This window comes from Balaenoptera physalus (genome assembly GCF_965194825.1).
Source record: "Balaenoptera physalus genome assembly, chromosome: 15".
In the NCBI taxonomy this organism is placed as follows: domain Eukaryota; kingdom Metazoa; phylum Chordata; class Mammalia; order Artiodactyla; family Balaenopteridae; genus Balaenoptera; species Balaenoptera physalus.
The window spans coordinates 1,947,292-1,974,519 of record NC_138894.1 but is presented as its reverse complement, the minus strand read 5'-3'; the positions used below and the strand labels follow the sequence as shown (position 1 = coordinate 1,974,519).

The following is a 27,228-nucleotide window of genomic DNA, read 5'->3' as shown; positions in this document are numbered from 1 at the left end:
AGACCTGCTTAACTCAGTCCCCGTTTGCACCTAACCTGGCATATGTGGTGGATTTCTCTCTCGTTGGAGCTATTTTTGGGTCCTTTTCTGGAAAGATGCCTCTTTCCCCGCAGGCAGCCTCTGACTGTGCCAGATGGCTCTGCTATCGCGTTTTATTTTTCTGAGCACTTGCTATTTTTGGTTTTTTAGTTACTCATTTGACTCAGAGTTCTGATAAGGTGTTTAAAATAGCCTTTGGACCTGCTGTGAGCTGTTGGGCTTCTAAAGTTACTCTTCTGCTTTTTGTCACCTCTTGACTTTGGGAGAGAGTAAGTCAGGTCATTGGACGGTTTCTCTGTTCCCTCCTCTGGGTGCTGACTTACCCTGTTGCCAGCACCCGTCCCACAGTGAAAAGGGTGGCGACGTGGCCATCTGTGGGCCTTCCGGAAGCTTCTGGGGACCTGTGTTTGCTGATGTGTAGACACGCGCTTTTCAAAAGCGGGAATCCCTGTGTGTTAACACTGGACACTAGGCGTCTTCAGGCCGTGTTGTTCAAAGCCTCTCAGAGGCTGAGAGGGGTTGGGTCTCACTCAAGGTCATGAGCTGGTCAGTCAGGGTGGAGCTGGCTCCCTGGAATCCCTGTGCACCTTCGAGGTGTGTCAGGTGGCCTCTGGGGTGGTCATTCCCTGGGCCCACCACAGGCCACCTCCAGCAGCAGGTGGCAGAGGCTGCCCTTGGTCTGCAGGTGCTGTCCCCTGCTGCCCCGGCTCACGCTGGGCCACCCTCACCCTCAGCCCTGGCAGTTTGGCCGTGGCCGGGGTCCTGCCCTGGTAGTCATGGTCATTTAATCGCTGGTGTGCAGCCTTCAGCCTGGGTTCCTGCTGCTTAGACCGCCTGATGGGAAGGCCGCGGCTTGGCCCTTGGCTGAGGGCAGCCCAGGTCACAGGACTGGACTTGGGTGATGCTCGGAGGACCAGCCTCACAGCTACGGGACCGTCGCTGTGCCGGGATCGCGGGCTCCCCTGAAACTGCCGCTGGGTCTGGACAGGGACCGAAACGGACCCTGGGTGGCTTGTGCTAGGTGCGCGGGAGTGTCCCCAGCACGACTGCCCCTACCCTGCCAGGCCCCCTTGTGCCAGGGCTCAGCGGGGGAACCTCACCTCTGCCCACAGTCTGACTCCTGACTTTTGGGATGCGACCCTGGGGGGTTCCTGCACACGGGTGTGCAGAGCCAGGGAGCATGGCAGCCCCTATCCAGCAGGGCTTCTGTGGTCCTGGTCACAAGTGCCCTGCATGAGTCCATTAGCCACCACCTTGCGTGGGGGGACCTGCTGTCTCCCTTTCTTGTGGACAAGTCCATGGGCACAGGAAGGACGTGCAGGGGTCTCTGTGTGCCTCCTGCCCCCACTGGGGATCCCAGCGTCCACTGCACAGTTTGGAAGGGAGGGTCCAGACCAACGTGCATTTCCATCTTGCCTCTGCCACCTGCAAGCTCCTTGTCCTCAGGTGTCATCTCTGGGACCCTGTGTCTTGTCCTCAGTAATGGGGAGGACCAGGCCCTCCTCCTCCCAGGAGCAAACGAGGTCCTGTTTGTGGACGTGACTCGGCACCCAGATGGCCATGAGCCCAGGTGCCAGAGCGGCAGGTCCTCCAGGGACCCCCGAGCTGGGATTTCATACCCTTAATGATCTGTCTTTGATTTGTGCTTTTGAGGGACAGTGGGCCTGCTGGGACATGGTGCCTGGGCTCCCACGTGGTCCTGCCACCCGGCTGGGCACCCCCGGAGTCCCAGGGGGGTGGATGTCTTCGAGGCCGTGATGACCCTGCCTGGACCTCCTACCCAGAGACCAGCATGAAATACCATAAAAAACACTGTGCTGGGCGGGGGAAGGGGGTGGGGGGAGTCTGCAGGAGAAGGGAGAAAAGCCTCTTTCCTGCCCTTTGCACAAAGGCCCCGCTTGGCTTCCCCTAGGTCCCATGGACCGTCGATGGGCCCGGGTTGGCAGCCTCAGCTCGGAATCTGGGAGGTGGGAGAGGTGACGGTGTCGTGGAGATGGGTGTCGTGTGAGCAGGGACACGTCCAGTGTGGCAGCTGCCCAGTGGGTGGGCTCAGCAGCCGTGATGGCTTTGGGGGCAGTCAGGCCATGTGTGGTCAGCTCCCCGCAGGACCGTGAGCCCTAAGCAGCCCCCTCAGAGGTCCCTCCCGGATGCAGGGGATGGTCACTTCCGGGACCTTCCAGGACCGTGAGTGACATTTGACTGCATGGGTTGTAAATGAAAGAAGTAAAACTCACCCATGATCTCACCCCGTGAGACCACAGCTGCAGCATCGTGTATGTGGTGGTAAAATTTATGGCCCCGAAGAATTCTCGACAGTGAGAAACGGGGGTTAAACACCCCGGTGACAAATAGTCTAAAATAAGACTCAGAGCTGGGGGGGTGGGGAGGGGCACGACGGGCTGCCACACAGTTCAGGGCCCCGTGTGTGGCCCCTGGGACTTTGTCAGCATCTGGGGACAGCTCGGTGGTCACAGCCCAGGGGGTGCGTCTGGCATCTGTGGGTGGGACCAGGGTGCTCGGCCGGAGCCCGGCCCCGAGGTCCTGGGAGGGAGGAGAGAGCCGACATCGGCTCTGAGGCGACTGTGGGCAGCTGCCTGGGGTGGGGGTGGTGGATAATACATACTGTCTCCACGTTCTCTTAAGGCAGCCCTGGGGGTACGGCTGTAGCCAGTGTACAGGAGGACAGAATAAAACCCCAACTCCAAACCCCGGTCTGCAGAGGTGATGCCAGGGGGTCCCGACGGGCCAGTGGGGTTCGGGTTTTGCAGGAGGGCTGCCCGCAGTTTGGGTCCTGTAATCACGGACTCCCACAGACCCCACAGCCTCCTCGGCCCCCGTGGGCTGTGGCACCAAGCCCCGCTTTCCCGCAGACCTTGCTCGTCCTTCTCACCCTTCCTGGCTTTTCCTGGCTCTGCTCTGGCCCCGTGTCCCGGCTGGTCAGGGGCCCCAAGCCCCTGCTCTGGCCTGTGTCTGCAGCCCGGACCCCTGCCCTGCAGTTGCGGTCGCCTGGCGCCCTTATGCCCCGAGACACAGACGGCTTCCCTGGTGAACCTGTTATGGGGGCTCCCCCCAGCAAAGTGGGGGCCCTGGGCTTCTCTGGTCTGGAGCACGGCGGGGCCCGGCCTGTATCCCTGGCCCTTGTCCATCAGGGAGCACGTGGAAGGGCGGGTGAAGAAATCAGGGGCAGCCGTCTACACAGCAGACGCACCGCTGTCAGGAATTGGCTTCCTGGGTGGACGGTGCAGACCAAGCTGCAGCTGAGGAGCCCTTGCTGGCTCTGCCCTGAAGTGACGGGCCCTCCCATAGCATCAGCCGCGGCCCCGTGATCCTTGCGTCACTGAGGACGGGGTCTGGTTCCTCGGCTGCTTCTGTTCAGAAGTGAGGCTCCCGTTGCATGGCTGGCGTGGCCGTGGCTGCCTCCTGTGCTTCCCGTGGCCGTTCCTCTTCCCCGTGGTGCAGCTGCGCCCGAGGCCCACGGTCTCCATCTGTGCCTGCGAGTGGGGCAGGTCCTCCGTCTCGGTTCCCGCACTCCCGGATGCCTGCAGTTTCTGTCTCACAAGGCTCCCTCCCTCGCTCCCCCCTCCCTCCTCCTCAAGTCCGGTTCTTTGATCAACTGTATGGCGGGGCTGAGCCTGCAGAGCCTCCAGCGGCGCCCCCACGGCCTTCAAACGTGCCGATGTTGATGCTCAGAAGACGTTCTGAATGTGAGAATTGGAATATTCTACATTCAGGAAAACGTCAGAAGGCCGTTCACAGAAGGCCAGAATTTCCACCTCACCCCAACCTGCCGTGAGCATTTTCAAACAAGGAGAGAAGATGAAAGAAAAATCTGGTGAAGGCCTGTGTCTTCATCACTTGTATTCAGATTCAATTCATTTTGCCACGCTCGCTTTTCCTTTTCAGCCTGTCGGTCTGTCTGTCCACCTTGGATGAACCATGAAATGAAACTTTAATTCTGCAGACGTCCTGTTCCCTCTGCCCCAGATGAGCCAGCGTCTCTGAGGAACAAGGGAGTATAACACCATCAGCCCACTAAGAACCAGCAAGAACTTCCTAATATTGTCAATATTGGAACAGTAGCGAACATCTGGTCCAGGAAGTGGGATTTCCCCACTTGTCCCTTAAAAATCTTCTTGTGAGTTTTGTTAAAACGCGGTTCATTTGTTGCTTTTCCTTATTATGCGGCTCTGGTCGCTCTGATCCAGACCAGGGCTTCTCAATAGCACTGCTGCTTCTCAGCTGTGCAGGTAAACATCTGGCCTCCACCCCTGCGATGTCAGGCCGCCTGCACTGTCCTAGAGAGACCATGGGGGTGAGACACCCTGTGTGGGACCCCGCTCCGGGGCGTGTCCCCAGCCCTGCTCTCCAAGGCCTCGACCCTCTGATGACACCAGGCCCCTTGTTCTGTAAAAGCCCCGTTCTGGGTTTGTGGGTCATTTCAGTGGTGTCGTTCTCTGAACTGGAGGTGGGGGCCAAACCAAAGGCTTTCTCATGTCCCAGGTAAATAATTTTGGAAGCTTAACTTTTAATATAACGTAAATCTTTTTTAAAATTAATTAATTAATTTTTCATTTTTGGCTGCTTTGGGTCTTTGTTGCTACGCATAGGCTTTCTCTAGTTGCGGCGAGCGGGGGCTACTCTTGGTTGCGGTGCACGGGCTTCTCATTGTGGTGGCTTCTCTTGTTGCGGAGCACGGGCTCTAGGTGCACGGGCTTCAGTAGTTGTGGCACTCGGGCTCAGTAGTTGTGGCACTCGGGCTCAGTAGTTGTGGCACTCGGGCTCAGTAGTTGTGGCACGTGGGCTCAGTAGTTGTGGCACACGGGCTTAGCTGCTCTGCGGCATGTGGGATCTTCCCGGACCAGGGCTCGAACCCATGTCCCCTGCATTGGCAGGCGGATTCTTAACCACTGCGCCACCAGGGAAGCCCCTGGAAGCTTAACTTTTAAAATACAGCGACGTATGTGACAATTTATGCTCACAGTGAAAATAGCTTTGGGCACATTCCTCACTCATGGGGGTGGGGGGTGGCTGCTGAGGGCGCCCGGTCAGGGTCAGCTCCTTTAGGCTCGGCAGGGCTGGTGTCTCCTGGACGGGCCAGGCGGGGTCCTCTTCCGTGACTTCCCAGCACCCACCTGGGGAGGTGACACCTGTGTGAACAACACTCCTGGACCTCAGCTGATGTTCCTCCTCTCCTCCTGTTTTCCATGGAAACCAGCTGCAGGCTGTGGGTTATTTGTTTACTTAGAAGAAGAAGTAGGTGTGTGTTTCCCTCAGCTCCGTGCAGTACTGAGATGATCGTGTTCACTTTCTAAAAAGCGTTTGCAGGCCTGGCGGCAGTTGGGACCCTCAGGGCATCACCTGGACTCTGAGGTTGCTTGAGCCTCAGGTACTTTGTGACTGAAAGTGTGAGGATAGAGGGCTCGCCCCCCTGCTGCAGTCCCCCTCGGCATCAGATGCTATTCCTGGGCTCGGTGGGGCGTCGTAACCACGGTCCTGACCCAGGGGCTTTGTGGTCACTGCGTGTGCTGACCCCGCTTTAGCCCCGAGCTTGCCTTGGGTGAGGACGGTCATCTATATTTGGTTGTGTGTGAGCCCTCGGAGCCAGGGCAGAACCATCCTGGATCATTAGGAGGGAAGGGCGGGGGGCTGAGTGCGCTGAGAAGGGAGCGAGGTGCCGGGTGTGGAGGTCTGAGCGTCGTATCTTATAATTACACCATCGTCCATTGTAAACGGAGAGGTCTGTTTACAGCGGCTCAGTTTGAGAAGCTACAGTTATTATGTCTGGGTCGTTCTGGGGGATGGTAATCATTAGAGTAAGCCGTGTATCTGATTAAATAAAGAATTTGTCTCTAATTTATGCCAATTTAAAGATGTCTCCTGTGTTCTCTTGTCTCTGGGGGAGGGGAGGTAGGTTGCTATGGAGACGGCATAAGAAAAAGTGACAGCAAGAAGGCTCAGCTTCGATTTTGAAAATATTTGTGATGCAGGTAATTATGTGTGTAATAATGTGCAGCAGAGTCACCTGCCTTGCGAACGGGTGTCATGGAATTTTCCAGGGAAACAGTGTTTCCATGAGGAGCAAGGTGCAGTTTGTGGGTTGTTAGGATGTTGTCTTCGTGAACGATAAAGGTGTGATTGTTCCGGGGGGTCGGGGTGGGAGGGGAGCAGCTGCCGCAGGAGGTGGTGTGTCGCCCGTAGAATTTGGAAATAAAGCAGGTCTTGTAAGACTCAACTGAGGCTGAATTGCATATGTGATTTTGTCAGTGGCTAAAGTCGGCTTTACTCTGGTTAATCACTGATTTTGATCCCTTTTCTTTCGGTCTCTCTTTAATTAAACAGCATCTCACGTTTTGGGGACCCATTTAACAGCTGACACATGCTGTTTCCGTCTGTCCTCATGTCTCCGGCGTTTGGGTAATTTTGCTCTGGTTTGGAATTCTGTCTTTTGCTCGTGTGCAGGGGAGAATACTCCCCAAACCCAGCCCCAGTTTTGGGATTCTGATGCAATTTAAGAGAAGAGGGAGCTTCAGTGTGGACCAGTTCAACCCCACAGCTCAGTGAATGTTTACTGAACGCCTGTGCCGGGCACTGAAGGCCGTCTCCGTGGGGCTCACACTCCAGGTCCAAGGTCCCAGGGACATGAGGTCACTGCCCGGGGTCGGGGTGGGGAGTGCCCGCCAGCACAGCCAGCTCCCAGCCTGGGTTTTGTTTACCATCTTTATTACTGGTGCTGGAAGTACTGTAAAGAGCGATTTAATGAAATTCACAGGTGGCGCCACATCAGGAGGAAACGCGGCAGGAAGTAGCGAGGCCTGGCCACTCTGCTTGGGGTCGGGGACAGGCGTTAGGAGAGCAGGGGCCATCGGCGGAGGCGGGTGAGCTGAGAGCACGGCAGCATGGAACGCGTTAAAGGGACAGAGTGGACTCTGCAATGGCCCCTTCTGTGCCTCTGCCTGAAGCCTGAACCAGGGCCCCTGGATTCAAGACATAACTCGCCGACACTTGCTCTGGGCATCGGCTGGCTCCAGATTCCAGGGGAGGGGCTGAACCTTGCGGGTACATGGGAGGGTTCCACGTGCGGTGAACGGGCTGCTTGCAGTGGCCGTGGTGATGCCCGGAATCATGCCCGACAGCCGGCTGGTCAGGGTCCCAGGCCTCTTGGAGGAGGGACTGGAGGACGAGTCCGGTTTCCTGTGTGTCTCTTCCTCTGAGGAGCGGCCAGCCTGCCTCTGCTGAGGGCCTCGCCAGAGGACCCGTCCCCGCCGGCTCCCAGGTCCCTGCCGGCTCCCGGGTCTCCACCGGCTGGGAGGTGGGTTCTTGCCTGTGATGCTGGGTCCCCTGTGCGTCCCCCTGCGTACCTCTCACGGGAGACATGGCACAGTTGTTTCAAGGATGCAGGGCGAGCTGGAACTCACCCTGTGTGCACCTTCTTCTGAAACAGGATGTTAGGGACCCCGGGGCTCATGTGGGGTGTGGTCCACTCAGAGCTGCGGATGTGTTCTTGGCTCCTTTCTTGCCAGGGCCAGGAGGTCACAGGGCGTCCAAGCCAGTGACCGCGTGCCCCTTTCCCAGGGCTTGCTAACGTCCCCGCCTCTGGCTTCACGGTCCTACGTGGTCGTGGGGAGAGATGCCAACCAGTTAATCCCAGGCCAAGTGTGTCAGCAGCTTCCCACATGGCTGCTTCAGCCCCGAATGTGGAGGAAAGGTGGTTCTAGGAACCCAGCCGGCACACTGTTTACCGGCTCCATCACCCCCTTGAATCTGGGGCTGGAGGCCATGCTCTGCGTGAAGGTGGTCAGGCGTACATAGCAGAGGAGGAAGCTGGGCCCCAGGAGAGCAGATGTCCTGAGCACAGCCTCACATCCGCCCCAGCTGGGCCGTCGAGAGGAGAAAGGGCAGAAGTGGACCCTGAAGCCTGGGAGAGGGAGCGGAGCTCCAGCATGGGGGCTGCCCGAGCCTCGGCCACAGACTCGCCGGGCCCCCTGCTCCAGGCGGGCGTCCTCCCCTGTGGCGACGGTCGGCAGAGATGTGCGGTCACGCGCCTACCTGATCCTCTGCTAGGACTTTATATAAGTTGAAATTGTGGTGAAACACACATAACATAAATTTTACCATGTTAACCATTGTTGAGTGTCGGGTTCAGTGGCATTAAGCACATTCGCGTCCTTGTGCAGCCATCACCACCGTCATCTGCAGAACCTTCTCATCCTTCCAAGCTGAAGCTCTGTCCCCGGTAAACACTCACTCCCACCCCCTCCCTCAGCCGCCAGGCCCCACCATCTACTTTCTGTCTCTGTGGAGTTGATTCCTCTGGGGACGTCACATGAGTGGAATCACACAGTATTTGTCTTTTTGTGTCTGGCTTATGTCACTGAGCACAATGTCCTCAAGGCTAATCCGTGTTGTAGCAGGTGTCAGAATGTCCTTCCTTTTCAAGACTGAAAAATATTCCGTGGTGTGGATGGACCACATTTCACTTATCCATCATCCGTCGCTGGGTTGCTTTTGCAAACATTTTTGTAGACTATTCTGGGAGCAGTCACTCAGTACAATTCTGGCTTTCCTTGAAGCTTTGAGCACGTTTTATTCTTTCTTTAGTGTACGGCATGTCCTTGGAGAACCGGGTGGCCCCGCCTGTAGATGCAGAGCTGGGGCTGCGGGTATCACACGGAGAGCTGGGTGGCAGCCCCGGCTCCCATGAGAATGTTACCTGCTTGTCCCGGGTCACGGCCCGTCCTCCAGGCCAAGCTGCGTCTAGGTGTCCCTGGTCTTGTCATTAGTCTGCTCTGCCAGTTTCTTTGTCCAGCTGAAGGTTGATGGCCAGGATAGAGAAATGGGCTTATTCCCATCTCACTGGGAGAAGAAGTCACCTTGGCCTTCCCCAAGCCCTGAGCATCTTTAGAATGTCCACCTCAGGGCAGTTTACTCTGACCTCCCACATTGTGCATGTTTGGTGGACAGAATCAGTGGACAGAACGAGAGCAGAGGCCTAAGGGGGAGTGAAATGGACCAACAGCAGGAGGAAGCCGATATTCCAGGCCTTTTGGGGAGCAGGCCTGTATTTTAACACCAAATAACCACGGCATAGCAGTTGACGCAGATGACTGCCCCGCTGTGTGCAGTTAATGCCAGCCTGTCCCGCGGTGGGGCAGGCGGGGCCCTTTTACCGGCCCAGCCATGGGGCTGGGCCTCAATGCTTGTGCCTCCGGGCTGTGGGTTGGACCCAGCAGGGCTGGTGTGTCACGCCCGATGGTCTGGGCAGCAAATGCAGAGGTGGCTTTAAGAGAAAAGCCTCTGTTTTTGGAAGAGAACCGGGACCTTCAGCAAATAGGCCCCAAACCTCTCGACCTGGGCTGCCTCTCTGTGGAGCTGGGACCCTATTGTTCCTACTCCCACCCCCAGGTTTCTGATGCCACAGGTCTGGGCAGGGCCTCGCCAGAACCTGCATTTCTGACAAGGGCCAGGGACCCTTCCATGTGTGTTGGCGCCGTCATGTGTGTTGTCCCTCCTCCTGAACAGGGACCACTGGTCTAGACCCATCCCTCCTTTACAGATGGAGGAGCTAAGCCCAGGGTGGCAGGGCCTCCCCGGGGTGCAGGGTGAGCCCCAGAGCTGGAGAAGGGTCAGGCTCCGACTCCAGGCCAGGGCTTCTCTCTTGACCCACGGCGAGCAGGGTACAGAGCGCCAGCCTGGCCCACTGCCAAGCACCGAGGAGGTGACCGGGCCTCGGGGAGGGCTCGACTCACCGTGGACATCCGTCCAGGTCTTGGTCCCCACTCGCCACCTGCGATGTTATTGTCGCATTAGAGTTCTCAGAGCTGTCGCGTGTGCCCAGTTTGCCCTCGGGACACTTCCGTTGGCGCTAATGGGCTGGGAGGCAGCCCCACCGTGGATGCAAGAAGACAGAGGTTGGGAAGCTGGTTGGGGGGAGCCGGGCGTGTTCAGAGCTGACCCCATGCCAGCGCCTCTTCTAACCCCTCATCGCCCGGCCTCACTTGGGCTCTTCCGCCACCGTCTTGGTCTCCCAGGCTTTCTCAGTGGCCCTGCTGCCCATCCCTGGTCATGCTTCTCAGCATGTGACATGCACGACAGGGTGGGGACGGGTGATAGCGGGGCGGGTGAGGGGTGATGGCGCCGTCATCCTTTTGGGTGGGGAGGGGCTGTGGGCTGACCTCTTCAGACCCCTGTGAGCTTCACCCTGTTTACTCCACCAGAACCAGGTGGAGCGCTGCCTTCTCTCTGGCGTCTGAGCTCATGGACGGCCGTCTCTTCCTTTCTCTTCTGATTTTACGCCCTTTATGGGGACTGGCCCTTCCTTCTTGGTTGGGGTGCTATTTGAGGCTCAAGTCCTCATGTAACTCACCTGGATTTGGATGGTTTCTACTTGATTGTCCGTGAGGAGTCCCACCCCTCGTCCCAAGCCTCACCTGTAGCAGGGGTGGGGCTCCATCGCCTGGAGAATCAGAGGGTCTTGGGCTTTCTCAGACACATCCAGCAGTCTCTACCAGACTTTTGTTTTGATCAGTATTTGGTTTCAGTTCAGTATATTTTCCAAAGCATCTTGTATAAGTACATAGTTTTCACCTCTTCATTTTACCAAGTAGAACGTTAAAAAAAATTTCACCATCATTTGTTTATTTATTTATTTTTGGCTGTGTTGGGTCTTTGTTGCTTCACTCGGGCTTTCTCTAGTTGCAGTGAGCAGGGGCTACTCTTCATTGCGGTGCGCAGGCTTCTCATTGCAGTGACTTCTCTTGTTGCGGAGCATGGGCTCTAGGCGCCCGGGCTTCAGTAGTTGTGGCATGCGGGCTCTAGAGCACAGGCTCAGTAGTTGTGGCGCATAGGCTTAGTTCCTCCACGGCATGTGGGATCTTCCCGGACCAGGGCTTGAACCTGGGTCCCCTGCATTGGCAGGCGGATTCTTAACCACTGTGCCACCAGGGAAGTCCCTCACCATCATTTAATAACGAATATTTTAATATCACAAAGTAGAAAGTATAGCCATTTCTATTTAACAAAGTAATGGAAGTTCTAGCCAGAGAAATTAAGCAAGAGAAAGAAATGAGGTATCCACATCAAAAAGAAAGAAGTAATTTATTTATGTCTGCAGATGACATGATCTTATGATAGTAAACCCTAGAGATACCACCAAAAAGTATTTAGAGCTAATAAATGAATTTAGCAAAGTTGAAGAACATAAGATCAACACTCAAAATTCAGTTGTATTTCTGTACATTTGCAATGAACAACCCAAAAAAGAAATTCAAAAAACAATCCTATTTACAACAGCATCAAAAAGAGTAAAATACTTAAGAATAGATTTAACCAAGGAAGTAAAAGACTTGCCCACTGAAAACTACAACACATTTCTGAGAGAAATAGATGGAAAGTCATTGCTTGTTCATAGATTGGAAAACTTAATATTTTTTAAGATGACAATACTTCCCAAAGTGATCTACAGATTCAACACAGTCACTATCAAAATCCCAATGGTGGGCTTCCCTGGTAGTGCAGTGGTTGAGAATCTGCCTGCCAATGCAGGGGACACGGGTTCGAGCCCCGGTCTGGGAAGATCCCACATGCCGCAGAGCAACTGGGCCCGTGAGCCACAATTACTGAGCCTGTGTGTCTGGAGCCTGTGCTCCACAGCAAGAGAGGCCGCGATAGTGAGAGGCCTGTGCACCGTGATGAAGAGTGGCCCCTGCTTGCCACAACTAGAGAAAGCCCTCACACAGAAATGAAGACCCAACACAGCCATAAATAAATAAATAAATAAATAAATAAAAATAAAATGACTAATATCCTAAAAAAAAAAAAAAAATTCCAATGGTGTTTCTTTACAGAAATAGAAAAGGCCGTCCTAAAATTCATGTGGACTCTCAAGGGATCCTGAATAGCAAAAAACAATCTTGAAAAAGAAAAACAAAGTTGGAAGACTCACTTATAGATTTCAAAACATATCACAAGGCTACAGAAGTGAAAACAGTATGTGTACTGGCCCAAGAAGAGACGATGGACCAATGGACCAGAACAGAAAGTCCAGGAGTAAACTTACACATGTGTGGTTAATTGATCTTCAACAAGACCATTCAGTGAGGAAGGGACAGTCTTTTCAACAAATGGTGCTTGGGAAGCTGGAACCACATGCAAAAGAAGGAAGCCAGACCCTTACCTCACACCACATACAAAAATTAGCTCACACTGGATCAGACACCTAAATGTAAGAGCTAAACCAAAACATAAGAGTTTTATAAAACACTAAGAAGAAAACACAGGTGAAAATCTTCACGATCTTGGATTAGGCAATAATTTTTTAAGTATGACACCAAAAGCACAGGCAAAAAAAGAAAAAATAGATAAATTGGACTTTATCAAAATTAAAAACTTATGTGCCTCAAAGGACGCTGTAAAGAGAGTAAAAGGACAGCCCACAGAATGGGAGGACTATTACAAATCATATATCATGTATCTGATAAAGGAATAATATCCTGAGTATAAAAAAGACCTCCTACAGCTCAACAACAAAAAAACAAACAAGCCAATTAAAAAATGGGCAAAGAATTTAAGTAAACATCTCTCCAAAGAAGATACACAAATAGCCAATAGGCACATGAAAAGATGTTCAATATCACTAATCATTAGGGAAATGCAAATCGAACTACAATCAGATAGTACCTCACACCCATTAGGATGGCTACTATCAAAAAAACAGAAAATAACAAATGTTGAGGATGTGGAGAAATTGGAACTCTTGTGTACTGTTGGTGGGAATGAAAAATGGTACAATTGCTGTGGAAAACAGTGTAGAGGTTCCTCAAAAAAGTAAACGTTGAATTACCATATGATCCAGCCATTATTCCACTTTTGGGTATATATGCAGGGTCTGAACGCAGGGACTTGAAGAGACATTTGCACACCCATGTTCACAGCAACATTATTTACAACAGCTAAAACGTGGAGCAGCCCAAGTGTCCATCAGTGGACGAATGGATAAGCTAAATGTGGTCCATCCATACAGTGGGATATTACTCAGCCTTAAAAAGGAACTAAATGCTGAGACATGATACAACATGGATGAACCTTGAGGACATTATGCTGAGTGAAATAAACCAGTCACAAAAGGACAAATATTGTATGAGGCCCAGAGTCGTCAAATTCATACAGACAGAAGGTAGAATAGAAGTTACTAGAGGCACGGGTGAGGGAGGGGGAGTTATCATTTAAGGGGCACAAAGTCGTTAGGGAGGATGGAAAGTTCTGGAACAGTGGTGATGCTTACACAACAGTGTGGATGTACTTAATGCCACTGAACCGTGACTGAAGATGGTTAAAATGGTCAGTTTTATGTTATATATATTTTGCCACAGTAAAAACATTAAGTAGAAAGCTCAGCTGTTTCCGACAAAGGGCACTAAGCAACCGTATACATATGAGTACGTTATAAATAGAAGAAAGAAGGCGTTAATTACGACGGAGACAAATTTCAAGATAAAACCTTAAGTCAACATGTGCAGCTGCTTTCTTGACGTGAGATTCTCAGCTTGCGGGTCCGTGGTGGTTGTTCAGGGTTAACCAAAGCCGGGTCGAGTCATCTGCCTGGAGAGGTGTGGACCCTCTGCCCTCCTCACATCCCACGTGGACTGGCCAGAGCTCGGGGAGAAATGGGACAGAAGGGGGCAGGAGTTGGTCGGGCCCCGGACCAGCGTCAGGTGGTGACTGTGAGGGGCTGCCCATCTCACTGCCTGCTGGGGTCTGAGCAGGAGTCGGCTCTCGGCCGCTGTCCCCGCTGCGGCTCCCGCGTGGGGCCGGGTGCGTGCTATGTGTGAGCCAGCGTGTGCGGCCCGAGTGCAGCAGGGGCTCTGGCAGCCGGAGAAGAGGCGGCTTGGCCTCCGCTCCCAAAACCCCAGCGCCAGCTGGGCCCATTGCTGCAGGTGCCAGCATCCCAGTGTGTCTGTGAAACTGGATGATTTGCCTCAAGACTTTTCCATCTGCTAAAACACAAAACAAAACAAAGAGCATAGCGAATAACGCACATTTCCCAATTTTCAGCAGGAAGTTTGTTTTCCTGCCACCACATGGCACCCCCAAAGCCTTCTGAGTGTGTCCCCTGCTGGGTCGGCCAGCGTCCCGTGACGCTCCGTGTACCATCTCCGGGCTGAGCTGCGGTGCTTTCCCAGACCTGAGAGGCGTCAGAAGCTGCGGAGCTGCTGGCTTTGACTGAGTCCTGGAAGAGCTCGATTCCCAGATTATTTCAGGTCAGCCTCCGGGTCAGCAGCCGGATGGAAGCTGTCAGGATTCTTTCCTCTCAACCACCTGTAGTGGGATCTCCGGAGATGAGACGAGTGGCCACCCACTTAGCTGCCCACTTCAGAGGCCTCGTGGGCAGGACCCAGCGTGGCGGCCGCTTCGTGCTGCCCTCACCACCCGCCTGCCCGCACGACTGCGTTCCCTGTAACCGTGTGCACGTGTGGTCTCTCTGGGCACACGTGTGTTAGTGCAAGAAGCGATATTAAAATGCCAGCTTGGCTCAGAAAGGGACAGAATTTCAGAGCGGGAACCGGCCCAGCCCCTCGTTTTACACAGAGAGAACCGAGGCCCAAGCCCGCTGAGCCCCGGACGGAGTGTGTGGCGCGGGGCAGGCGTAGCTGTGGGGCGTGAGCTTTGCTGGGGTAGCTGCTTAGATGCATCAAAGTCAGATTTTCACAGCAAACCAAGGCTGGCGCGGTGTTAGCACGGGAGCCCTAGAGCTTGTCGTAGGTGAGCGCTGTAGGTGTGGCTGTAGGTTTTGGACTGCCCCCTGAGCCTAATCCTTTTAAGCAGCAGTTTCTCCTGGTGTGAAGGGAGCTGGGAGCACGTCAGCGCAGACGCAGGCGCTGGGCCAGCCCTGGCCACGGGCCCCGTGTGGCTCCTGAGCCGTGAGATGTGGCTCCTGTGACTTTAGGAACTGCATTTTAATCGATGACAATCGAAGCTGACACATCTACTACTCAAGTGGACAGTTAGGGAATTATAACACAGTCTTGTTTTGTTTCACCTTTTAAAAAAATTTTTGTTTAATCTAATACTGAAAACAGTTTTGTGGATTTGCAGGAAAGACTGGGTCTGGAAGAAGGTAGTGGCCGAGCCCGGACGTTCTTACCGCCCTTCTGGTGGCGGGCGGGACTGGGGGTCGGCAGAGGAGCCACTGGACCCTCTGGCCTCAGTTCCCAGCGTGTGGAGTGAGGCTCTAAGGCTCCTCCTAGTCTGGGATTCTGCCCCGGCCCCTTGGTGGCTGCCAGCGTTTCGAAGAGCTGTATTTTAATAGGAGAACAACACTCGGAGGCCGGGCTGGGCGGGTGGTGGACAGCCCAGTGGGAGGACTGACCCGGAAGAGTGAGGACGGTTTCACACTGCAGGTTTCTGGACTCCACCCAGGCCCCTCCCCAGGCAGGAAACCTGTATTTTAACAAGTTTCCCAGCAATTCTTATACAAACCACCCTCCCGCTGGACCGTGAGAGCCACCCGCCTGGCTGGTGCCAGAGCTCAGGGTGTGGACAGAGGCCGGTCTCCCACGTGGATCACCCCAAGCCCCTGTCTAGGACCAGCCAGACTGGCAGCTCAGCTCCCTTTCTGCTTGAATTCAGAAAATCGGAGGTTGCTTCCCTTTCCTGTAAATATTCAGGCAGGGATGAGAGCAGTTCCACGCACTTGTCCTTGACCTCACGTTTGTGTTTATTTCTTGGCTTCAGGTTTGCTTCTGAAGAGACCCTGCCCTGACCTCCTGTGGTTGGAACCAGCACAGGGAATGTGGTTGTGATGTTAGAATGTCGCCTGTCATGAGAAGCAGGCCTGACCCTGGACCCTCATGCCCCGCTGGTCTTGTCCTTTTCGACTCAGGCCAAACCCCTGTCTTATCTCTGGGTGGGGGGACGAGGGGGCGCTGTCGTCTGCCTCCCGGGTGACAAGCCAGCTTCCAGGCCTGTTATCAACGTCTGCGGAGATGAGCTCCTTTGTATCGTATTTATTTATTTACAGCTGATGTCAGAGCAGGCAGGTGAGGATCACTGAGCTTGTTTAGATGTGATCACCAGTTGACGCACATGTAGTTATGGAAACTGACACCAAGGACCTGGCCGCACGGGAGACATGGCAGCGGCTAAGCCTCCCGACCTCCCGAGACACCCAGCAAACTAGCTGCAGCCGCGGCCCCTGCCAGGCCCTCCTCGGTTCCACCTCTTACTGTCCTTCCGGGAGGGGCTCTCTCAGCCCCTCCTCACTTCTGTGTGAATCACTGCTCTTGCTTCATCTCCCCTCTTGCTTCTCTTCACTCGGAAACTCAGTTCAGTCCTGGGCGCTGGTGGGGTTTCCCGTGTGAAGGCGTGATGTTGGCTCCTGGGGACACGCAGATACACATGGCGGGGTTTATGCGCCAAGGAGTTTCTGTCCCAGCAAGAGAAATACTTGCCTATAGAACCAAGGTCCTCATGGTTGCAAGAGACAGAAACCCTGACTTGAACCAGTGCACACGAGGAGGGAGAGAAAGGGGTGTTAGTTGCTCAGATGTCGGGCCGTCCAGGGTCGATGGCGTCTCCTGGGGCCGGACTCACCACCCAGAGGTGCCCTCACAACCTGCATTCTTCCGGAGCTGGGTCTCCAGGTGACTGGCGGCTCCAGGGTCACGCCTGTGGGAGGGGATGACGTGGGCCTCCGTCCTGTTCCTGGAAGGCTTTCCTGTCTTTTCTGCCATATCTGCAGAGCACGAGGTGCATCTGGTGGTTGTGTGAGCCGGTCACGTGGCTGCCGCTTAGATTTTGGTCCTGGGGTCCCTCGGGAAGCCGAGGGGATCCTGCCCAGGCCGTGGGGTGAAGGTCGGGGAGGAGGGGGTGGCGAGTGAATGTGGGCGGGTGGTCCAGGCACCTCTTACCCTTGGTACGTGAATGGAGTCACAAGGCCAGCCAAGATCAAGTGCCGTGGAGGCGCTGGGACGTGGACGGAGTCACTAGGGGAAGCTGGGCTGTTCGTGGGCGTCCTGGCCTGACTGGTCTCTGACCTCATCTGTACCTGTCTCCTGGGGAGGCCACTGCATGGGGGTCATCTGTGTGTGGAGGACTGCCCTCCCCTGGCTCCCGGCCTCCCCTCCTGTGCCCCGCCTGCCACATCGTCCGCTCTTGTGCCCATGTCAGGATTCTACAAGCCCATCCAGGTCCAGCTCAACTTCCCTTCTTCTGGGAGGACCCCCGCCCCAGCTGGCAGGACCGGACGCCCCCTCCCCTGAACGAGTGAGCCAGCAGCCCTGGTCTGTATCTGTGCCCTGGATTCCTGGGGCTTCCGCAGACGGCGGCCTGGCCCTGGCACTGGAGCCTCTGATACTGTGTCGGGGCCATCCTGGCTCAGGGGTGGGCGTGTGTGTCGCTGTGTGTCTGGCGTGGAACCTGGTTCTCTCGTGATACGTACAGACGGTCCAGTTAGATTTTCACGCTGCGGGTCGTGCACCTGCCGCGTCTGGCAAATGTTGTGCCAATCACCTGTTACACCGTCAAAATTCTGTCCCGGGGATGTGCCTGCTGGCAGGTGTCACCCTGTGCATGTCTGTCCCCCTGGGGCTCTCATTGTCTCATCAGTGAGCAGGTGCAGTCAACTGCCTGGTAGAGGAGCCTCTGTTACCCTGAGGATGTTGGGGACCAGTTCTGTCTCCACCCGTGCCTTTTTACTTTAGGATGTCTGTGCTGCATCCCATACGCCCCACGTCCCGCTTCCCCTCTTGCTAACCCCTTCCCTCCTGTGGTGCCCTGGGTGCATTATTATTAAGTAACCTCCGCACTCTGTTCCAGTTTCCTGAAAGTCCCCTTTCTGTCCCAGGGCCCCGCCCAGGATGCACATCACACCGTGCGGAGCCGTCCTGTCTCCACAGGCTCCTCTGGGCTGTGACAGGTCTCAGGCTCTCCTTGTCTTTGATGACCTGACAGTTCTGAAGGGTGCTGGTCAGGGGTTTTGTAGACTGTCCCGCATTTGGGGTCGTTGGCTGTTTTTCCCATAATTGGGGGGTGGGCTTTGGGAGGAAGACGACAGAGGTGACCGCCCTTCTCATCACATGAGATCAAGGGCACCTGCTAGCCTCCTTTTGCTTGTTTCTCTGGCTATCTGTGTATTTTTATTGTGGTAAAATATACACTTGCACATTTACCGTTTTAACCATTTTTCAGTGCGCGGCCCAGTGGCATTAAGTACGTTCACATCGTTGTGCAACCATCCCCCCCATCATCCCCAGAACTTTTTTGTCGTGTAAAACTGAAGCACTGTCCCACTAAACACTCCCTCCCCGTCCCTCCCCTGCCTCTGCCCCCACCATCCTGCTTTCCATCTCTATGGATTGGACTGTTCGGGGGCTTTAATATGGGTTTTGTTATGACTCAGGCATGGTGAGGCCGACAGATCAAGAGACGGCTGAGAATACAGGCTGTTGCTCACAGACCCCAGAGGAGGGGGCACAGCAAGGTGGGGGTCACACGGGGAAGCACCAGGGCTGGGCGGGGGCGGGGGGAGTGGGGGGCCGTGAGCCGGGGCCTCGTTGTAGTTCCAGGGAAGGAGCGGGCTCAGCATTGGCTCTGCGGTGCAGGGGCTGTCCCAGGTCGCCTGGTCCTGGCCCCGGGTCATGAGGGCAGGGGCGGGTGGCCCAAGTGTGAGGCCCCATGGAGGCGGGGGTGTTTGGGGTGTGGATGGGGGCCGGTGGGTTTGCGTTTGAAAGGCCCTCTCGTGGCCTGTCGTGTACTCACTCCAGACTGGGCAGCGCTGGGCAGGGCCGTCCCTGCAGGGTCAGCAAGGCCCCGGACGCCAGAGCATCGGATGCAGAATAAGACGTGCCCATCCGTGTAGGACCCCTCACATGTGGAATCACACAGGATTTGGGCTCTGCTGGCCTCTAGGTTCATCCTTGTTGCAGCAGGTGTCAGGATTTCTCTCCTTTCTAGGGCTGAGTCATGTTCCGTTTTATGTACATAACACACATTTTGTTTATCCATTAACTACATTTATTTTTATTTATTTGTTTAAATTTTATCTATTTAATTTTTGGCTGCATTGGGTCTTCGTTGCGGTGCACAGGCTTCTCATTGCGGCGGCTTCTCTTGTTGCAGAGCATGGGCTCTAGGCGCGCAGGCTTCAGTAGTTGTGGCTCGTGGGCTCTAGAGCGCAGGCTCAGTAGTTGTGGTGCACGGGCTTAGTTGCTCCGCGGCATGTGGGATCTTCCTGGACCAGGGCTCGAACCCGTGTCCCCCGGATTGGCAGGTGGATTCTTAACCACTGTGCCACCAGGGAAGCCCCATATTTATTTTTAAAGGAGATAAAAATAAATGTTTTTTATTTTTAAGGGGTCCCTTTGGACCCCTCCCGTGTGGCTCAGGCAGGAGGGCAGGTCGCTCGTGTAGGAGATGGGCTGACCGCGAGAGGCCCTGCGTGGTCCCCACGGGGACCTGGGAGCAGGCTCTTGGGAGCGAGCGTGGAGGGCTGCAGGCACTGTCACTGGAGCGGTTACTCCTTGTCTCCTTTCTGCTCTACCTGCTACTCTTTCTCTCACAGCGAGAGGAGTGGCGGGGGCAGGTGGAGGCCCGGCACCCCGGCGACGTTCTGACGAGCTTGTGACGGTACAGAGAGCTCCTGGGAGAAGTCAGCCCCGTGCCCCCCGATCGCGGGGAAGCCAGGGCAGTGAGCAGCCTCGCCACCCCCGCACCCCTGCGTCGTGGCTTGTGGGCCTTTCTCTTCTTGTGGCGACCGGCTCTCCCCCATTTCCAAGGTGCAGCTCGAATTCTTTTTGCAGAAACATCTACAGGAGTGAACGTCAGCATCGGTTCATAGGTTTTGCTGGGGATTCTGCTGTTTTCTTACTCAGTGATGGGCTGCTTCTCCCCCTCCCGGTGAACCAGCCCCTTCCCTCTACTCTGACTTGACACATGGTGGAGGATACGTACTAATTTTAACGTTAGCCTAAGTAAGAATGTAATTAGTATTTTTAGTCTGCTTCCAAGTTAAATCTTACCGTGCATTCTGAAGGCAGCTACCGAGTACTGGGACGTATTTATTGTGTTGTCACTCTCTCACTCATGAAACCGGGATAGGTATACGCCATTTGTAAAGACAGCCTTGTTGGGATGGAATTTGCCCACATAAGGTGTGTGATTTGGTGGTTGTGGTCCCTCACCACGGTCAGCTTTAGAACACGGGTCCTTTTATTGTCGAGTCCCATCCCACTGTATGAATACACACATTTCATCCACCTGGTCAGTAGATAATGGATACCTGAATTGTTCCACTTTTTGACTATTATAAGTAACACTGCTGTGGCTATTTGTGTGTACATCTCTACGTGGGCTCTGTTTTCATTTTCTTGGGCGAACACCTAGGATGGAATTGCTGGGTCATGTGGTGCCTCTCCTCTGTTTGGCCGTCTGAGGATCAGCCAGACTGTTTCTCAGAGTGGCTGCATCACCTCCCGCCCCCCAGGGTGCCGGGGCTTCCAGTTTCTCCACAGCCCCCAACGCGAGGTGTGGCGGCTGCCCTACAGGTATCGATTCTCTAGCCTTGGAAACACTAGAGTTGCTAGAAGGGTCCATACAGGTTCAACTTATGGCTTCACCACCTACTGCCTGGGTAGCCAGGTGAGGTGCTGCATTTTTCTGGACCCTGGTTTGTGTCTGGAGGTAGGATGTCTGTGTCCACCTCGTGCGATGTTTGTGCAGATTGACAGGGACGTGACGTGGCGTGGAGCTTCACGCCTCTTCACGTGCAATCGGTGTGAGCCTCTCTTCTGGTCGTGAATGATGCAGCTGTGCGTCTCCCTCTCCTTCCACCCTGCCTTTCCCTCCCGTTGGGAGGGGGTGACCAACCAGCAGTGTGTTTTAGGGAAACGTGGGATCATCCTGGCTGAGCAGAGGTGGGTTACCTCGATATGTCAGTGATGGAAACCAGGAGCTCCAGAGCTGGGCCTGGATTTCCCTGATGATGTTTCCAGGGTTATGTGAACACATCTGGCCCCTTATTTTACACCTCAACCTAAGTTAAATTTGGGTTCATTTTAGGTTTTTATTGATTCTCACTTTCAGTTTACAAATCTGTGAGTTTTGACAAATAATTGCAGTTGAGTGACCTGCCCCCGCCCTGCTCCCATCAAGATAGAAAACTGCAAGTTCTATCTGCTTCTTTCTTGTCACCCCCCCCCCTCAGCCCCTGGGGACCACCGGCCAGTGTTCCTTCCTGTGGTTTGCGTTTTCCGGAACATTGGGTGAAGGGGTCTCCCTGGATCCCAGAGTCAGCCCCTCACCCGGCCCAGCACAGGTGTGGCCAATCCACATCGTCCAGCCTCTTCCCATTGTGGCCTGAGGTCCCGTTGTGTAGACGCATCACACTGAGTCCACTTAACACCCGAGGGAACCGAGTGTTTGCAGATTGGAGCAGTTATTGATAAAGTCACTGCAACACTCACATAACGGATTTTATGTGGATGTAACTTCCTGTCTCACTTGGATAAATATTTTGGAGAAGGATTGCTGGGTCGTAGAGTGAATGTGTGTTTAACTTTATAAGAAATGCCAGATTTTTTCCCAAAGTAGCTATGCAGTAAAATTAAGAATATTTTAAGCAGGTGGCTGAAATCTCTGTATCGATTACTGGTTGATTAGTTGATTATTCCTGGTATTTCTAAAGTGACCAGGGTTTTGGTTCTCAGGCTGTTGGCAGGAATGCTGTCAAATGCACATTCCGTGGACAGATTCATGTAGGAAAACTTTAGGTTAAAAAATGTTAAACTCTTTTTTTTTTTATAATTTTAATTGTCATCCAGATTTTTTAAAATTTATTTATTTTATTTATTTATTTTTGGCTGCGTTGAGTCTTCGTTGCTGCACACAGGCTTTCTCTAGTTGTGGTGAGTGGGGGCTACTCTTCGTTGCTGTGGCTTCTCTTTTAAACTCTTTTTTTATTGGAAGACATTTAGTGTCCAAAACTTGTGGCCCTTCAGGAGGAAGGTAAAGTAGACAGTTTTTCTGAATTTATTTGATGACAGATGTCTCACGGAGCCAGTGTCCTTTGGAACCAATTTTGGGAAACGCTGGGCTGGAAAACACAAATCCTTGTCGGTGCTCCTTCCGTTTATCTGAAACATGTCTGCCCCGGCTCTCGGGTGACACACCTCGCCAGCCTTAGTTTGCCGGAACGCGCCGCAGGGCCACACCTGCCTTCCTGGGGACCCGCCCAGGACGTGTGCCTGGGGAGGGGGGGCATCCCCGCACGGCCCCATCCCCCTCTGAGTCCGGAGGGGCTCTGCCCGTGTCCTGGGTCTGGGCTGCGTTTTTGCCACTCGTCCGTGTGTCTGGAAGCCTCCCTGATGCCTCGGGCCCCAGTTTCTCCTCCTTGGAGGCAGCACTTTAAGCCAGAGCACAGAGTGACGTTGTTCAGAGCGGGTGGGTCCCTCGGAGGTGCTGTCGCCTGTGGTCTCCAAGCACTATGTAGAGGAGCAGCTTTCTTCAGGTGGAAGCGCACAAGGCACGTCAGGCTGTAAGTGAAAAAACAGTGGTTCTGGGAAAGGTACAGCCGGGGAACCAGGAACACGAGTGTGGTTCCCGCAGCCCCTGACTCCGACCCCGTGACCTCCGAGGGCCCTTGAGGGTCCAGTCTGAGACCCTAATCATCTCTGACCCTCCTCTGCGGCTGAGCCGGGTGAGTGTGTACCATTCACATTGGGCTCCTGCAGGGTGACAGGTAGGGGACACTGGGCCGCCTGGTCACCTGGAGACGCGGGAACAGGTGCGAGGGCCCTGGCTGGGTGTGGGGGGCACTGCGGCCTCGGGCCTCGAGGCTGTGGCTTGTTGGCTTTTGCTGTTTTGGTGTCAGCAGAGGGAGGTGCATGTCTGCACCACAGAGATGGCAGATCTGCAGTCCGGGCGTCCCTGAGGGAAGGGGCAGCTTTGTCGGTGACGTTATGACTCTTCCTGTGCGGCCCTTCCCTATCCTTGTTCACCTGCACATTCACCCTGCACCTGAGGGTCCCCCCCCGCCCCCTTCTGCTCATCCTGGCTGCCCTCTGGACCCCGCAGACCCAGACTGCGTGGAGGAGGGTCCCGGAGGCTGTGGGACTCAGTGTGACCTGCTGTGATGCTGTGACCTGCATTAATCACACCTAAGCCATAAACCTCTCCAAGATTAGTGGCTTGTTCTGGGGACATTTTTTGAGCTGTAATGGTTCTGTCTGAAAGAAAGACATCTCCTTCTGGGAGTGATAGCCGCTCCCGGTGACAGCCTCGGACCTTTCATTAACAACCGGCCTCCCCCGGGCAGTCACGGGGCGAAGCCCCAGGAGGTGCCCGGATCCCCCAGTGGAGCCCCTGCCACCCTCTGAGGTTCGTCCCTGTCCAGAGGACAGGACCCATGCTCACACCGTCAGTGTGACCTGTCCCTCTCCGGGCACGGGACCCTGGGCTGCTTTTCCTCGGGAGGAGACAGGAGACCTGCGGGGCATGTTGGGGGTGAACACTGTGCTTCCCTGGCTGTCCCTCTGCCAGGTCTGGTTGAAGACGGCCAGGACCAGGGCTCTGCCCTGTGAGAAGCAGCGCCCCCACTGCCCACACCAGCTCCAGGAGAGGCTCTCGGGGAGGTTGGAGGAAACCTTAGAGGTCGGGGCGGGGAAGGGCCTCCTGGCCGCCCGCCTGCCCCTCGTGTCGTTTTACGACGTCCTGACGCCCGTGGGGCTGTTTCCTGTTTGCGGCTAGAATCTGATGCGGACGGACTCGTGAGCCTGGGGGGCAGCCCAGTTAGGGGGCCTCCCACCCAGGCTCAGAACTGCAGCCGCCTGGCAGATCCTAAAAGCCTCAGGTCCTGTGCTTTCGCCCCAGGTGAGCCGGCCAGACTGGAGTGGGGGTGGGGTGGATGGGGAGAAGCAGCCCCCCAGACACGTGTCAGCCGGCGCAAGGGGGAGACACCAGGACCCATAGCACAGGGAGACCAGGAGAGTTGGCACCCGGTACAAGTCCCCAGCCTGGGGAGGGAGACAGTGCGGCCAGGTTGACCACATACAACAGTAGAAGCAAGTTAAAAATCTCGTTAATCTACAAGACAAGATACACACTGGGAAGGATATTTACAGAGCATATTTTGATAGTGGATGTTCTTAATATATGGAGAATTTGTTAAAAGCGGTTGTTTAAAACAACCAAAAACCTGATCATGTAAAACAGCAAAGAACATAAGTAAATAATTCATGATAGAGGAAATGACAATAGTTAATGTTGGAAAACATTTGATCTTGGTAATCTGAAAACGTGGAGAAACGTGTGGTCTAAGAAATTAAAGAGGCGCACATTTGAAAAAACAATAAAATGCTGTTTCTCAGCTGTCAAATTGACGGGAACGTGAGGAAGAGCAGAGTCTGGAGGAGGCTGTGGTCACGGTCGGCCGCGGGCCCCTGGGACCCGAGTGATGGGCTCAGAGCACTCGAAGCTCCGTGTCTTGGGCCCCGTGGTCACCCTGGGGATCCGCCACCGGAAAATAAGCCTCAAAACAAACACACAGAAACCAAACACCATGTACACAAAGGTTTCGTTTAGTATCGTGAAAAATAGCCAACAGTGGAGAACAGCTTCCATATTATTAATTAATACCATAGGGATCTCTAAACTCTCATATATGCAGTGAGTTCAGTGTTATGCATCCAATTTAAGTTGATTTTTACTAAGACTAATTCAGTAGAAAAGTGTTGGCTCTTAAAAAGAAACAGGATAGGGCTTCCCTGGTGGCGCAGTGGTTGAGAATCTGCCTGCTAATGCAGGGGACACGGGTTCGAGCCCTGGTCTGGGAAGATCCCACGTGCCGCGGAGCGACTGGGCCCGTGAGCCACAATTACTGAGCCTGCGCGTCTGGAGCCTGTGCCCCGCAACGGGAGGGGCCGCGGTAGTGAAAGGCCCGCGCACCGCGATGAAGAGCGGTCCCCGCACCGCGATGAAGAGTGGCCCCCACTTGCCGCAACTAGAGAAAGCCCTCGCACGAACCGAAGACCCAGCACAGCCAAAAATAAATAAAAAAAAAAAAAAAAGAAAAAGAAACAGGATACCAAATGGTACATACACGGATATCATCATATTTTTAAAAATCTTATAAACCTCGGCAAGGAGAAAAGGCCAAAAGACTGACAGGTAGATTATGGTGCCTTAAAGCAGATTTCTCATTTCTATGTGTTACGGTTGTGTTATGTATTCTGTTGATAATGATGAAATAAAACCGAGTTTTTAAACCTGTGACTGACAGCTCTGCAGCAGAACCTCCATACCTGACTTAATAGTGGTGATTGCCTGGGTTCCCCTGGAGTATCCTGTGGTGGCCGCAGAAAAGCTCCTAGTGCCACTCTTGCTTTTCCCTCTCAAGGCAGCCAGACTCCCCAGGTAGACAGCCCGCCCAGGTAGACAGCGCCCCCAGGTAGCCCCCCCAGGTAGACAGCCCCCCCAGGTAGACAGCCCCCCTAGGTAGACAGCCCCCCCAGGTAGGTAACCTGCAAGCGGTGATTTCACGGGAGGATAGGAGGATAGCGACTGTCAGGTGGGAGTGCCTCCCCCGCTCTCTCCACCTGTGAGCTGCTCACACTTCCCCTGTGTCCCCCTCACTCAGATCCCCGAGGTTTTCTCTCCTCTCTTAGGCCAGATCCTCCCCTGGACTCTGGGGGCACTGCCTTTATGGGAACTGATCCCTCTCTGGCCTCCTCTCCTACAGGGACTTCTCTCCCCATCTCCAGCCTCACCCACGTCCCCCAAACCCACCCCTCACCTTCCTTTGACCCAAAGGACTCTATTGAGCATCAGAAGAAGAATTACTAAAATATATGTTTAAAATAAGCGACCTTAGTCATAAACTCTAAGAATGAGAGGCCTCGTCTAATAAATTAATCAAAATCAGATAACAGTCAATGATGACGAAGAGAATGAGGCCAGTTTGTGTTTCCACAAGTCAAAAAGCAACTTGTCTACATCTGGAAAAGATGCACATCAGCTTTGATGTGGCAATTCCAGCCTGAGAATCTGGTGGGGAAAAGAAAAAAAGGACAAAGATTCATTTGTAAAGAAGTTCATCCCAATAATGAGGCCATTGTAAAGGGTGGAAGGATATTGGAACATTTAAAGTAAAAAAAAATACAAAATTCTTTGTGTGGTGGGATCCTCCCCATGTTCATTGCCTTACGTGTATGTATTGGGGGAAAAGACTGGAAGGAATATTTTCGGAGCATTTTTTTTGTTTATATATATATATATATATATTTTTAAGTATTTATTTGGCAACATCGGGTCTTAGTTGCGGTACATGGGATCTCTTCTTTAGTTGCGGCATGCAGGATCTTTAGTTGCAGCATGCAGGATCTTTTAGTTGTGGCATGCGAACTTCTTAGTTGCGGCGTGCAGACTCTTAGTTGCAGCATGCATGTGGGATCTAGTTCCCTGACAAAGAATCGAACCTGGGCCCCCTGCATTGAGAGCATGGAGTCTTAACCACTGGACCACCAGGGAAGTCCCTGTTAATATATTTTTTTTAATTGAAGAAATAGTTTGTTTAAGGATTCCCTCCATCTGGTTAATTAACACGTCCATCTTCTCACATTTTAATCTTTTTTTTCCTGCTGAGAACACTGAAGTTCTACCCTCTTAGCAAATTTCAATTATACAACAGAGTTGTCACCTGTAGTCACCAGGTTTTATATCAGATCCTCAGAATTGAGGGTAATTGAGGGTGGGTAATTGTAGGGAAGTTATTTTTTATTCTTTTGGTCCTAGGCTGCCTGGAATGCTGATGGAAACAATAGTTTCCTTGCACTGAAAATTTAGCAAATCTTCCTTAGCTGTGTTTCTGTTTTCCTTGTACTAGTTGAAGGATGTACTATTTACAGACCGAAAAACAATGGATTCTCATCTGAGCAGGAGACGAGGTGTAAGGGGAGCATGAAACATTTCAGAAGCTCACACGAGCCACGAGAAAGCTCACGCAAAAGCTTTCCCCAGAAGATGTGCACTTGGTGCTTGTAGGACCAGCTCGGCAGAGCGGCATGCAGCTGATTTGCCATGATACGTAAACTTCAGGCAGTATTAAGAAAATAAATACTATGGTAAGTCTTTAGGCAAAACCATCAGTACTGGTTTTCACCCATGAAGGCATTCTGTCTTCCTGATGTGTTGGAAATACCCCCA

General features: G+C 53.7%; 1 protein-coding gene across 1 annotated transcript in view; it reads left to right on the top strand.

Moving 5' to 3' along the window:
• Positions 1–27,228, top strand: part of SH3RF3 (SH3 domain containing ring finger 3) — a 215,005-nt gene that overhangs the window by 32,376 nt on the left and 155,401 nt on the right. The gene's annotated exons all lie outside the window — the stretch shown is intronic.